Below are 15,486 nucleotides of genomic sequence, written 5' to 3' on the forward strand. Positions count from 1 at the left end.
GCCTCCTGTTGCCCTGGATGGTTCTTTTCTAGAATATTCCCCAACTATGCATTCTCTCTGTCTCTGTTTGGCCCTCTGAAGATGGCCCCTTCTTGACCAAGAACCAACTGCATATACTTGTTTTATCTTTGCCTTTTTGCTGAGGAGCAAACCTTCTAGCAACTTTCCCTGTGGGATTCTAGAAGGTGCCTAAGACAGGGACCAGCAGGCTGGTTTACACAGTCACTTCCTTTTTATGTTAAGCACCACCAATATGGCTTTTCAATTATGGATCCAGATAACACCACAGGCTCCTAGGCCAATCAATTATGTGTTTCTGGCATAGATTAAAATAGCTGGCAGTAGGGTTTCAAACAGACACCACAGTATTCTTTTAATTTAAATTTTATTTTATTTTGAATCAGGAGCTATTAAGGTGTTACAAGCCCTAATTGAACAGAGATATTAATCATGAATCACGCCTACTCCAATCATGATGTTCTATTTGCCCTCTGGAAAGAGGAACATGTAAGGATTATCCTACCTGGTGATCTTTATTTTATTTTATTTTATTTTATTTTTCCCTTTCCCCAACTTAATTTTTTCCTTAAAAATTTTTTTATTGAGACGCCCAGGTCACTAAATTTCACAGTACATCAATCTTCCAGTTGAAAAATCTGGAACACCCTTGAGAGGGGTTTGGCCAAGTCCCTGACCTGCTGAAGCCCCAGCTGCTGCATTCACACCCCACAGCTACTCTCATGCCAAAGGTCCAACTTCACTGCCTCATGACTCATCTCTACAGAGATACCAGGTGCACAGGTTTGGGGACTGAAAACTCTGGGATCTTCTTGAAATGCAGGAGAGGGCAGCCTCTGTTCCACCCTACATACTGCTGGAGAACATTGCAACAGATACACCCACATTCCATAGCCATGTAAGCTCGTGGACCCAGTTCAACAGATCCTACAGTTCATGGAGCATGTGTAGCTGTGTAAATTCATCGCATTCTTCAATACTGATAGCCCAGTAGGGACACAACAAATTAGGTGGGGAAGTAACAGAGAAATCAACTAAATTCAAAAAACAGAAGACCCAGTGAGCAACACACAGCTTAGTGGAACCTCAGACAAGAGCTTAACAGCCTCATTGTGAAATGGAACCATGTTCACAAATGTTATTATGCTGAAGTATTTTTTGACCATTCTATGAGCCGTTTAGTTGTAATAAGTACTATAAAATCAAATATATTTGCCTACTAAGGGGCAGGTTTGGGGGATAAGTGAGAAACTGGGAACAATGGTGGAGGAAATGTTACACTGGGATTGTTAGAACAGTCAATGCCTTAAGACAATTGTATTAGGAACAATTTGGTAAACCACTGTTGAAATAAAGTCTATTTAAATTAAATAGTAAAATAAAATAAAATAGTGAAATAAAACCTCAATTCTATTGAGATTCTGTAGTTTATGATACTATTAATAATGCTTTTATTTTAAATTAATTTTAATTGGTGTACATGGATTTTTTAATGCTAGATAAAGTTCAAAATTATAACTTTATACCTCAAAATAATATAGACCTCAATATAAAGCTCTCGATTTTAGAACACAATAAATTGATCCTCTCTTCGCATTTCCCCATCTCCTCCCCGTGCCCTCTGCCCTTTGCTCTCTACCCTAATATGTATCTTTGCTGGCTTTGTTACTTCATTTGCCTTGTCTATATCTACAAATAAGTGGGGTTATCAAGTCATTGTCTTTCACTTTCTGACCTAGCATGGTCAACAAAAGTGCCATTTAAGTAGTCAACTAAAGGTTGATCAAAGGTTAATCTACTTAGAATTAGTATAGGCAATGGTGTTCTTTTTTCCTCTGGCTGAGGGGTCACGCTTGGCAATTCTCAGGGGTTATTCCTGGCTCTACAACTCAGGGCTCATTCCTAGCAGTGCTCAGGGGACCTTATGGGATGCCAGAGATGAAACCCAGTTGGCCATGTGCAAAGCAACTGCCCACTCTGCTGTACCATTGCTCCAACTCCACTCAAATTATTAAGGCTGTCATCTTGCAAACCTCTCAGGCTCCCATCGCTAATCCCAGAGAGTGTGAGCTTGCTGATCTTGTTTATTAGGCCTGTTCTAATTAGCTTTAAATCCCTTCCCTTCTCTCTGTAGGTATTAGAATTTTTTCCACTCTTATGCCATCAGAGAATAAAAGTAATTCCTTATTTAGATATGTTTAAGATTTATTTTTTAATCTAATCTTTCTGATTAGAACTTTTAGCAGAATATTGAATAAGTGTAGCAGGAACCTTGTGTCTTGATTCTCAACAGTGGGACAACACTTTTAATTGTTGAGTCAAGAGATCTGATATTATCTGTGGTATTTTTGTGGGTGCATTTTACCTATAAAGTTATAGAAGGTTCCTCTGTTTTTGTTGGTTAAAGGAAGAAAGAAGGACAGGGAATCAAGAGAGAAATAGAAGGGAAAGGAGAGAGAAAGGAGAGAGAAAGACTTGCCTAAGTCCCTTTTGACCTTGACTTAGTCTTGTCAGGGTGCACAGAAAGAATTCTTGATTCCCAGGAACCTGCCAGATTTCTTCCCAGACTCCACCTCCCTCCCATTACCTGACTTTTTTAAGCTTCGTGCTCAATTTCGTCTTTGCCTGAGTTCTCTCACTGCCTCAAGCAGTCCCAGTGCACATCAATGACCAGGGAGACACTTTTTGCAAAGCCTTGCAAAGGGAACTTTCTGCAGGGAGCAGCTTCTGACTGCCCCCTGCATATCAGGAAACAGCAGGATGGGCCAAATAAGGATGGTTTTCTGCAGCTGGAACTGAGACTTGGGGTCTGACTCTCAATCCTGCACATCAGCGTGGCTGGTGTGACACTCATTTCAATGGAGAAGCTGACTGCCAGGCTTTGGGCTTCACAGCCAAAGCAAAGCTGGTAGGCTGAGGATGGAAATAGAATGAACAGACACCACCCTCCAACTCCCATCATCTCTTAATGAATCAGTGTTTCAGGTGGGTCCTAGTTCTTAAATAACTTCCACGTCTGATAAAGCAGATTTTACTCCTTTTGCCAGCTCTGTCATTGCTCTTGGGAAAGGCAGACTTTCCAAGGTTCCACCCAGCATCCCAGAAGCTTCAAATTCATTCTCCTTAATGTGTACATACAAAATTGTTTCTCCTAATGCACATGGCATTTTGTCTGGTGCTTCCTTTTAGCTCTTTTTAAATGTCACGACAACTCTGGAAGCCATTGAATCAAGTGTGTTTTGTGTTCCAGAGTAATGGTATTTTTGAAAGCTAGCTCCTTAGTAGAGTTTTCTGGCAAAGGGGGGTGGGAGAAAGCAGACACCCATCTCAAGTACAAGCAGAAGCCAGCTGGGTTGGCAACACAGGGCTCACGTTTGGCATCTGATCCATTAGTCACAGTTGGGAGACAGGTGCTGGATCACAGGGCAGAAAGACCATATTTTGAGAGATTGTGTTGTGAGCTCTCTTTATGCTCTCAGCAGTCCTCCTTCAGAATCCAGAGGGTACTTACAGAAGAATAGTTGAGCATGCACACATGGGGAGGAGGGATTCCATTCTTTCTTAAATGATGTTGCTACAATCATAATAAAATTAAAAGAAAAATACACGCTCAAGCCACTTAGTATGGAGAGTTTGGTGTACAAAAGACATTCTCGAAGAATAATATGACACAATTTCTTCAACTTAGTAAGAATGCACAATCATATATAATGTTCTGCGTGGGATTCTGATCTAATTAAAACACAAATAAAAGAGTCCTCATTCTACGGATTATGTCAGGAATAAGCAATCATTAGAGATGCTAAAAAAGTCATTGATTGTCCATCTAATGTGAGTCAGAGCCTTTAATGAGGAAAAACAAAGGAATGAACTGAAGAGTCCATCTCCAAATGACTTTACTAATGTTCACTTTTATGGAGAAGGTGAATCTGAGCTCTTTAGATCTTAAGGAACATTTGAATTGGGAAGAATTCATTGGCTTATTTATGACTTTTAGTGGATGTTGGAGAAGACTTCTTAAAAGTCTTCTTAAGAAATACCATTCAAATTTGTTATCAAGTAAAATCAATATTTAGAATGAAGTTCTATGTGTTGTCCTTTATGGCTTTCATAAAATAGCTCTGTCTTGTGGTTCTTTTAGAAAGAACTTGAAAGCTTCTGTCGATGAGTTTTGGTGTCTTTCAGCCTTAGGGTGAATTGCACTAGAGTGTCAATTGGTCAGTACTTTTGAATGATGTTCTTAGATCAGCCTAGGAACATGTCTGCTTGTTGCTCTACCAGTGGTGTCCCCAGTGGTGGAAGTTTTGAACTTTCCAAGCAAACTAAGAAAATTTCTCCATAAAATTCTAACGCATTGCAAGAAAACATGGAATGAGCAAATGTGCCAAAAGAAAAGGAATGACACATAATATGTACAGAGATCCATGACTGGACAATGTGTGTTCTAAGGAAAACTTTATTTGGAGTTCTAGCATGCACCATTTAACACTCAATGGTCATCTATCACCTCTGAGTGATTGAAGCAGCCACAATAAAACACGAGGGAAAAAATCAGTGAAATCATTCAAAAACTAGCTCAGTCTATCCGAATTACCATTTAACATATATAATCAATATAAAAACTATTGGTGCTCTCTTAGAACACACTTTAAACAGGCTATATTTTTTAATAGTAAACAATTGACCCTTGTGTTAGATTTTATAAAATTAGCAATTGAGCATGAAACTCTAAAGAAAAAAAATAGCAAAGGTATAGGGATTAAGATCCTGGGATTTGCATGGTTTACTATTTTGTTTGCCCTAGGAAGTGTTAACTTTTAAATCGAATTTTAAAGGGCTGGAGAGATAGCACCGTGGTAGGGCATTTGCTTTGCACGTAGCCAACCCAGGACAGATGGTGGTTCGAATCCTAGCATCTCATATGGTCCCCTGTGCCTGCCAGGAGCGATTTCTGAGTACAGAGCCAGGAGAAACCCCTGAGTGCCACTGGGTGTGACCACCCTCCAAAAATAGAATTTTAAATAAAAATACCTTCAGTGATAGTTGGAATCTACTAGCCATATTTCTTTTTTTATTAAATATATTTTTATTTAAGTAACATAATCATATTTGGGTTACAGTCATAACCAGAACACCCCCCCTTCACCAATGCAACATTACCTCCTCCCCCTTCCCATCCCCTGCCTCTATTCGAGACAAGCATTCTACTACAGTAATTTGTTTTTAAGTTCAGTAAGTTGTATTTTTTTTCCTTAAAGGATAAAAGTAAAAAAAATATAGTAAAGGTGTGATAGTGGCAATCGCCAATGTTTGCATAGATCCAGAAAAATGGAGAAAAAAAAATCCTTGACCTGATTACAAAAGGGCCTCACCCCAGAAGTTTATTGGCATAAGACAGACTCTGGGTTCCAGGCATACCAGTCTATCCAACTCCAGTCATTCTCAAGGTCCTGGTGAAACTTTTTCACACTTTAGCTATCATTGGTATCAGACTTTTATATTTAAAGACTCTGATTTCTGTGCATTTCTTTCGTCGATATCAGGCTGATGTGGAGCATCCTCTAGTTTCAGCATATCAGTAAATGCAGAGCGATCTGCCCTGCATGCAGACTGTTGCTGAGTCACCTGGGTTTTGGGAGTATTCTTTGGAGTAAGTCAATGCCAAAGCAGTGGTAGGTCTTCTCTGGTAGAGGCTTGGATCCTGGAAATTTTAAAGACAATTGTGGTTGTTTCCATGGTTCAGATGTGTGTGGGCGATGCCCATTCTTCTGAGGCCTGAGCCAAATCATTATGCCAATGTTCAGGGTAAAAGGCCTAATTACATTACCAAATTTGTGTTCCCATCTCTATTAGATAAGAACTTGTTTGCATATGTATTTTTTTCCCATTTTAATGTGCCTATGCAAAAGAGAAGCAATGCCACAAGATATTGTTGGTGCATCTGGGGGCCGACGAATAAAGTCCAACATTTTCTGTAACTTTGTATAAACGTGAAATCTATACAGAGTTACTCTTCTACCCGTATTGCTTATAAAACAGATCTCACAGGGGGAAAATTAAACAATCAAATAACTAATCTAAGTGGGCAAAAATTGTCACTATGAGGATATTTGAAAAGAGTTATAGATGTTAAGGGAATACATCTGAGATATACAAAAGAAATACATGTGACCCTTTTATGTTTTAAAAAGAAAAGAAAAGAAAGAAAACAAGGCTATTTGAAGACAACAGGTGATAGTTTGAGTTTGAGACATGTTTTGCTGCATTACGGAACCATATATTGTCCTTGAACTAGGGGTTATGCTGAAGCTGATTCCGGTGTCATGCACAGGTCCATAGTTTGATGGGGCATGAGGGGCCACCAAGCATGGGTCAACAGGCATGTTGGTTGTAGTTTTTTGTATAGGCATGAGCTGGGGACCGAGAGGGTGTCATTCAATGAGGAGCTGAAATGGTGGGTTTGGGGCAGAAGGTCAGTCTTGGTGTCTACCCAATTAGGAAACTGAGGATATTTCTAATGCTGAAACCAGTGCTTGAGCCACACTGTTGAAAGTTGCGAAAAGAGTTCTAATGTGAAGAGACCAGAAAAAGCTCCCCATCTTAGAACTGGCAGTGATGATGGCTTGGTGGAAGGAGCAATAATGTTGTGGAATCAGATGAAAGGTAGCATCTGGAAGTCAGTTATCTGCCAGGAATCAAAGAGGTGCAAATCAGTGAAGATACACTAATAACGTTGTCCCTCTCAAGAGGACTTCAGAATCCCAAGTTCATCTCCTTATCTCCTCCCAAATCTTAGTTCTCCTGATGCTTCCTCTGTGGGGCTTGCCAGCTATCCCGTACCCGTATAAATTGAGGGAGCAAAAGCATTGGTTCTTTGCAGGCCATGTTGAAATAGAATTTCTCTTGAAGAATGATCAAATTAGTGTGAAGCGAGAGATTTCAATGAGAAGAGCAGCTTTGTCTTCCTACCATTGGTTCCTATCAATAAAATTGTTGATTCATTCATGGCTGGACAACTCTCACAAAATAGTTTGTTTGTATTATTTTAGGATGGAAGAACAACAGAATCACTGTTATATTATTGGCTTTCTTTCTATAGATATGCACCTATTTGATTTTTATTTTGATGTTGTTATTGTTTTAGGGCCAAACCAAGAAAGTTACTCTCAGCTCTATACTCACCTATTGGCTATTGTCAACTTTCTAATCAGGGATTACTCCTGTTGGTAGCATTCAGGTACTATCTACCCTGTGTTAGGGGCCAAACCTAAGCACCATACATGCAGAATATGTGCTTATCTCATTGCACTATCTTTCTGGCCTTATATGTGTATTTAAATACTATATTATACATAATTTTAACAGAGTATTCTTATGTGGTTTAATGAGAGTACTAGTTTTCATCACAATTAAAATTTAAAAAGTGACAAGATATATATCCTTCTTGAAATGAATTTCCTCCTAGAAAATAAAACTTTATTTTATTGTATTATTTTATTTTTTAGATTTGGGGCCACACCCAGCTTTATTCAGTGCTTGCTCTTAACTCTAAACTCTGGGATCACTCTTGGTGGGGCTCTGGGAACTATATGGGATGCTGGGTATCAAAACTGGGTTGGCTGCATGCAAGGCAAGTTTCTTTTTTTTTAATTTTTTATTTTTAATTATGAGAACAAAGATGCAAAGAAAGAGGACAAGGTAAAGTTACAGTGGAAGGACAATCACCCATAAACAGAACTCTCAGTAGTTCCATTGCTGATATCTTTACTTTGAACTTTCAGCCTAAGAACATTAAGAAAAATAAGACAGGGGCCAGAGAGATAGCATGGAGGTAAGGCGTTTGCCTTTCATGCAGAAGGTCATCGGTTCAAATCCCAGTGTCCCATATGGTCCCCTGTGCCTGCCAGGAGCAATTTCTGAGCCTGGAGCCAGGAGTAACCCCTAAGCACTACCGGGTGTGACCCAAAAACGACAAAAAAAATAGAAAAGAAAAATAAGACAGAACCCATGTAACAATTACTTTGTCCCTCAAGTCCCTAGATTGTAATACATAATATTTCTTAGCAGCACACAAAGCAATCTAAAGCCATAAAACTTATGTAACTATTTAAACATTGAAGGCAAAGTACTTTTTTACATTTCCATGCACATGCATATTAGTTTAAGTTAACCTCAAAAGTTTAAGTGGGTTTTTTTTCTTAAGAATTAGAGTCAAAGGAGCACAGTAAAAATGGTGTTAGAGTGGCAATTATTGTTTGCATAGGCTCACCAAAATATGAGGGACATGGAAAGGAAAAACCTTGGCCTAAATACAAGGAGACTCTACCCCTGAGGTTTCCTGGCATAAGACCAACCCTTGGCTCCAGAAAAACTAGGTTGTCCAATTCAGGTCATTGTCTGTAGTGCCAATACACTTTTATTTTTCACACAGTCTCTGTTGTTGGTATCATGTTTCTGTATTAAAGATCCTGGAATCTGCATGTCCTACATTGCAGTCAGTATGGTGCAGTGTCCTCTCGTTTCAACTCACAATTAAAGGACAATGCAGAGAGCCCTGTCCTGTAAGCAAGGTCATTGTGTTGTTAAGTCTCTTTAGTGTTAAGGGAAGCTCTCTTTTGAGCAGGTCGATGTCAGAGCAGTGGTAGTGTCCTTCCCTGGTAGAGGATTGCTTCCAGGTGTTGTATATAAAAAACCTTGGATGTGTCTCATAGATAGCTTCCCTGGTTCACAGGGGTGAATGGAGGATGCCCCTTCATCTGAAGCCTGTAGCAAGGCAAGCTTCTTACTGGCCCCAAAAGTCAGTCAAATTTAAAGAGGACACCACTAGGGTATCCATATCATCATTATTTTGAGATTCCATACTATGGTAATCAAAACAGAAACCTCATATAGCAAATAGACACATCTACAAACAAGATGCCCTTCTTACTGACCAATGTTATTTGTCAACCACCCTTGGTTTCCCTTGTCACTTTCCCTCATTCATAAGACTGAATTACTTGTGGTTTTATTTGCTCCCACTGAGGGGCCCCTATCGGTTAATCATATTTCTTTCAAGCTTTGCCAATTCCCCTATAATATTATAATAAACAATACCTTCCTAATACGCTGTTTGACAACTCAGTGGCAGAGAGTTTTGAAGAGACGTTATGGGCTAACCATGGTACCATTATTCCCTCACTATTTCTCTTACTGGCCTGAGCCAGCCTGTGAGATGTTTTTCTGGTTTGAGAGAAAAATGAATTATGATCCAAATAATTAAGTCATCTCAGCCATAGAAGTGCTTAAAAGTAGATGTAATGGTCAATAAATGTCTATGACAAGAGAAATGTATTCCAATGAAAATTTCAGGCACATTTTGATGCTGATGTGTAACTTTTGCTAGTAGTCATAATTAAAGAAAACTTTCTCAGCACACTCACTAATTAAACAAGCACAGTTTCTTCTTCAGCTCTTTTAAAAAGAGCACTTTGATAACTACTCTGAGATAAAAATAACTGACTCGTATGCCCTTCAAGGATCATCTCTAAATACAATTAAAGAGAGCCATGTCATCCACAGGTCTTTCCTTATTTAAGGGAGACCTAGACCAAAATCATCTCCTTCAAGTAAGGTATAGTCTTTCAATTAGATTAGGTTGCTAAGATACAATTTAAAGTGAAAAAAGATTCTGAACTTTAAAAGTTGACATGGAACTCAGGCTTGATAATTCCTACTGGAGTGACAGCTGTTTCACAATACAACTATTGAAGTCAGGAATGCTTGGACTCTGCGTAGAGATCGGCTCAAGATGGCAGTCAGGGTATGTGGACTGAGAATGGTTGACCCTCTACTGTGTGCATTTCTTTTCTCTTGTGTCTGAACTGAGTGTGGTGGTCTGGGTCTGAAGTGTTTCCTGTCCTGAGCTGTGGGGGGTGGAACTCTCCATGACAACAGGAACTAGAGTGGGGGCACTCACCAAGCTAGACACACTTGCAAGTGTGTGTCTGTGTGCTGGGGGAAGCAACCCATCTACTAACATGTGGTTGTTTATCTTTCTAGTGCCACTTAAAAATAGCACCATGTCTTCTGAAATGAGTCATGAATTGTGAAACCATGGTAGCAGCATAAAGGAAGTAGATGTAGGGTGAGGAGAGGCTGCCCACCTCAATTCAAGAAGACTAGAGATCTCATCTGAAAACCAATAAACCTGGAAGTTTCGCAGTTTGTAGACTTGGTGTCTCCGCAGAGTTTAGTTGTGAAGCAGTGGAGGTTATGGACCAGGTTGCAAAGGTGGTGGCTGTGGAGAGTGGATAAGGCTACTGGGACTTGAGCAGGGCAGGGATTTGACTCATCTCCTTCCTGAGGCACCCTAGAGTTTTTATACCTGAGACCTGAGTACTTGTGAGTTTCAACTCTTGGTTTCCTCCTCTTCTGAGATTAATCACAAACTGTCGAAACTGGACCATTGTTCACCATGTGGCTGCAAGCGAAGCCACTGAAAGTCATGATACAACAGTCTTCAGGTTGAAAATTCTGGGGGTCCCTACAGGAAGGGATCCTGCTGAGAATTATCCCAGTTTTGCAGATCCTGGCCCTTGAAGCTGCAAACATGGTCACACAAACAGCTCCACACTCTACAATCTTGACCAGTCCAGCAGGAGCACATCAAATGAGAAGGGAAAATAACATAGATGCTATATAAGTAGAGTAAATAAAAAGCAATTACACAGAAGCTCAACTATCAATGAACAGCTCAGTAAACCCTCGTCTGAGGGTTTACTTTGACTTTACTGACCTCGTTGTGCAATATAACAATTTTCACAAATTTTCTTCTACTGAAGTATTCTTGGGGAATTCCATTCGCCATTTTGTTGTAATAAGCAATATAAAATCAATGATTTTGTGCCTATTCCAGGGGCAAGTTTAGGAGGTGGCTGGAAGACTTGTGATTAAGGTGGCAAAAAATTCACACTGGTGGTGGGATTGATGTTGAAATATTGAATACCTAAAATAAGTATATTAGGAACAACTTTGTAAACTATGGTGTTTAAGTGAAGTGTAAAAATTAAAAATAGCACCGGTGCTTATGAGAAACAGAGTAAATAAGAAAGGCTGCAAAGAAAATTAGGCATTGCCTAATTGTATTATGTTCAACATTTATCTTCTCACTGGTTATCTTTCTAGAGAGAGCAGATGGATTTATTTGATTATGAATAGTACTCTAGGGTTTAGGAAATATCTCATAATTTACAAAATCTGGATCATTTTAATTATATAGTGAAAGTATAATTGTACATCTGTGTTGTCCTGGATAAAATTATACCTCATATATAAACAGACATTAATAGAGAATCACACACTTCATCCAATGTTTTCAAGGGCTGAGGGTATTATGTCTAAAAATGTGCATCTTTGAAATGGAGTGAATGGAGAAGGGAAGTTTGGTTCTGTCTTTTCTGTTTTGCCTGGGATCCCATCTTGAAGTTTACAGAACCTCCTTGGAACTCATCAAATGTTCTCCAATTTTGGGACCATTCTAGAGAAAATAAACTCTATTATCAGGCCCTGTTTATGCCTGTCCAGGATAGACTCAGCTACACTAGACAGAGTGCAGGACAGAGTCCATGTTGGTATTTCTAATTGGAAACTAAGGGCCAGAAGAACTTTCCCATATTCCCATATTCCTTCCCATAGCTTCACTATCATGCCATTTATCCACTTTATTCTTCAGCAATCAACATTTATGAGCAGAATTTGGAAAATTATGTTAATGAAAAAAGCTAAATAGGTAAACTAATCAAAGATGGTCCTATTGTTTGCAACAACATGTGGAAATATAATTTATATTTAAATATAAGTATGCAGAACTGATTTTGAGTTTTTATGGGTAACTATTGAAATTTTTATTTACAAGATCTATATGGACACCATCTGACATGGTTGGGATAATTCTCTAGATGATGCTTTGCATTTTTTATCCATCAGTAAGCATTCTTCCAGGAGCATTTTTCCAGAATATTAATAATTTGCACAGACTTTTCCCATTAAAAATTACAGGCAAAATATACAATCATGGCTCTATTTTAATTTGCATAATTCTAGATTACTTTTTTAATTTATTTTGTTCCTATTTTAGCGATTAACAGTGTTGGGAGAAGCAACTTTGTATATAAATTTTGTTCTTCATTTGAATTGTCCTTAAAAATGGAGTTTAGAAGGGGGGTTTACGTAATTAGGAAGAGAACCTTTTCTTCAGAAAATGACAACGTTTTATATCTTATGTTCAGAGTTGTGGGATAGCTGTGCATACCAATCACAAAACATGAGAGCTAATGCACACTAGATATCATTATTTAAAATAAATATGAGTTTATTTTACAATAGCTGTGTCTTTAGCGACCATTTGTGTAAAATAAAAATATCCATGAGTGGTGAGACCACCTCAGGCACCATGTTTTCTAACCCCGTAGGTAGATGGGTCAAACGAAGAGTAGGAGAAAATAATACACCAAACAGTTAGGAACAGATTTATCTGAGTCAGTCTGCTTTTTGCCTCAAGGCTTCTCTCTGAGCGCCCCCAAAGTTGGAACTGCTCTCACTTTATTCTCCAGAACCAAATCCACCAGGGTGAGGGAAGGTCCTCTAATCCAAGTGAGATTTTACATATCCAAGGAATAGGTTACCGGAAAGAGGAAGTCAGAGGAAAATCTTTTTTTTGGAATTTTAGCTAGGTTCACCTTTGCAGTTCTTTACCATAAAAAACTGAATTTTTATATCTATTTCTTAGCGATTTTTTCTTCTTAAATGACTTATCTGTACTTCCTTCTTACACTTTTATCTATGATAGTTCTTGTTATAAATTTTGACCATATTCTTAATACATATCCTAAGGATGTTAGAATCGAGAGAGTGAATGTATGTGGAGAAATGTTAAGAATTATTCTAGGATTCTTGGTTTTAATGGCAGTAAAAATGGAGCTTAGTTATAAATGCAAAAGGAATTTTGTTCTGAGTAACCAAGGCAGGACAGATTAAAAATCAGTGTGCTAAAATCAGTGACTGTTCAGATTCTTAGCAAAGGGTATAAAATAAATTGTTTGTGGCTTTCTCTATACCCACCTTCTTATTTTCAGCTTCTTTCCATTCCAAATATCCCACTTCAAAGAGATTCCTCCCCCTTTTCTATGACATCAGATCTTTACTCTCCCAAACAATAATGCATATTATGTGCTTTGGGTTTCTTTTCCTGACACTTTAAAAATGTTTTAATAGTATGACTCAATCTTTATAGAAAAATTTTTACAGAATTGCTTTTAACAGCAGGAGAAATAAAAAGCTCAAGTTTAAAATTGCAGTGAAATAAGTTAGAACAATGGCCAGTTCAGACTGGCTTTCTGAGAATTAAAATTATATAATCTGAAACCCCACACTTAACTTTGCATTTAGAAATGCCCTTTTATTAACTTCAAAAAGAGAAGGGGGAGAAGAGAAGTTGATTAACTAAATTATAAAGTATTTAGTAAATTCTCCTAGGTGCCAAATTTGCAAATCTATTCCCAACACTTAGATGATTGATTCTTCTATTAAAAAGAAAAGAATATGCCAGATTTGGAGAAACTGTATAAGAATGAAGGTACTTGCATTATATGTAGCTGACCTAATTTATTCTTGAGTACCACCACATTTGGTCCCCTGAACACTGCAAGGAATGATCCTGAGCCCAGAGACAGGAGTAAGCCCTACACAGCACTGGTATGGCCCCCCCAACAAAACCCAAAAATGAAAATACCATATAAAAAAGTCCTTAAACAGTAATAGCAAAGTGAATTTAGTAATTAATAATGTTTCTAATGATTTAAAAAATATCTAAGTCAAAAATTAGAGAAAATAATCACAACTTTTTTTTTTGTTTGTTTATTTTGGGCCATACCTAGCGGTGCTCAGGGGTGAGTCCTGACTCTGTACTCAAAAAAACACTCAGAAAAATTAGAAAATCACTCCTGGTAGGCTCAAGGGATTGTATGGGGTGCCTGGGATGGAACCCAGGCTGCTGTACTATGGCTTCGGCACCAGGAAGGCTACTCCTTTAAGCCTCACTTTTTGTACTGGGGTGGGGGCATCGCAGTCAAAGAAAAACATTTGTCTTACCTCTCGACATCTTTTAGCTTCAAAGTCAAAATAGCATGAGAGTATATTTTACAACATGAAGGAAAGTGATGCGTGAATTATGTATTTATGTGCCTCTTACATGTATATATATGTAGCATGGGAAGGGGGATAGACACGTGTGTATGTGCAGGCATGCATAAGTGTATGTAAGAAAGCAAGTGTTACATTGTGTGTGAAGTTCATATGTGTGTAGAGGAGTGTTTATATGCATGTGCCTGAATCCATGTGGTATATGAATGGCCATGCATGAATCTATGGTGTATATGTGTGTTAGCGATCAAAGAGTTTTCTGTAAGATTTCTCAGCAGACAGATCAAAATGACATATTCAAAATAAGAAAAATAGATGTACAGAAATATTCACTTCTGATTCCTTTTCCTTAGTATGGAGAAATAAAAGCAACTTAGTGAAAAATTAAAGTAAGGAAAGGAACAGAAGGCAAATAAACAAATGGAAATTTATCAAACAAAACACTTCTTTTGTACAGTGAGAGAAATTTGCATTAAAATAAAATAAGAAACTACTAAAGAGAGAAGGTATTTGCACATCATATGCCTGTTACGGTATAAATGTCAAAATATGTCAAGAACTCATAATAATTAAAAACTTAAAACAGTGAAAAAATGGCCAGAAGTTCAGAATAGACATATCTTTATAGAAGAAATGAAGATGGCTAATGGGAATAAAAAAAGATGCTCATTATCAATGACTATTAGGGCAAAGAAAATAGAAACCTGAGTGAGTTACGATTGTACATTTGTGAGAGTGACTGAAGACCCAGAAGATAAGGAGCAATGATGCTGAGCAGGGAGACAGAGGGAAGGAACCATACACTCTAATGATGGAAATACAAATCGGTGCAGTAATTATGGAAGATAGAATGGAGAACTTGGAAATAAGAACAACAGAAATGCCTTACTTTTCAATGAACTTGCTTATGTATCTCTGAAAGAAAACATCAGTTCAAAGATATATGTGTACTTCTGTACTCAGAATTATTTACAACCAACCAGAACTGGAAACAGGACCATTTTTATTGACTGTTTAGTGAGTAAGAAGATCTGGTTTGTGCAAGCAACAGAATACGAGTCAACATTCAAAAAGGATGGAATCCTACCATGTCCATCAATGTGGATTGGGCCTGGAATAAATCAGTCCAGTTAGTGAAAAAAGCCAAATCAAGAAATAAACACCATTCTGATTTAACACATATGTGAAAAACAATCAGAATCATTAAATCTAACAAGATAAAAATTTAGATGACAAAAGCAATTATGGCTTCCAGAGAGGAGGGAGAAATGAGGTGGGAACATCAGG

At 38.1% G+C, this 15,486-nt stretch overlaps 1 pseudogene; it reads right to left on the bottom strand.

Annotated features, from left to right (window-relative positions):
- Positions 1-399: 399 nt before the first annotated feature.
- Positions 400-530, bottom strand: LOC126017214 (uncharacterized; annotated as a pseudogene).
- Positions 531-15,486: the final 14,956 nt, after the last annotated feature.

Source organism: Suncus etruscus, chromosome 8, assembly GCF_024139225.1.
Source record: "Suncus etruscus isolate mSunEtr1 chromosome 8, mSunEtr1.pri.cur, whole genome shotgun sequence".
Lineage (NCBI taxonomy): Eukaryota > Metazoa > Chordata > Mammalia > Eulipotyphla > Soricidae > Suncus > Suncus etruscus.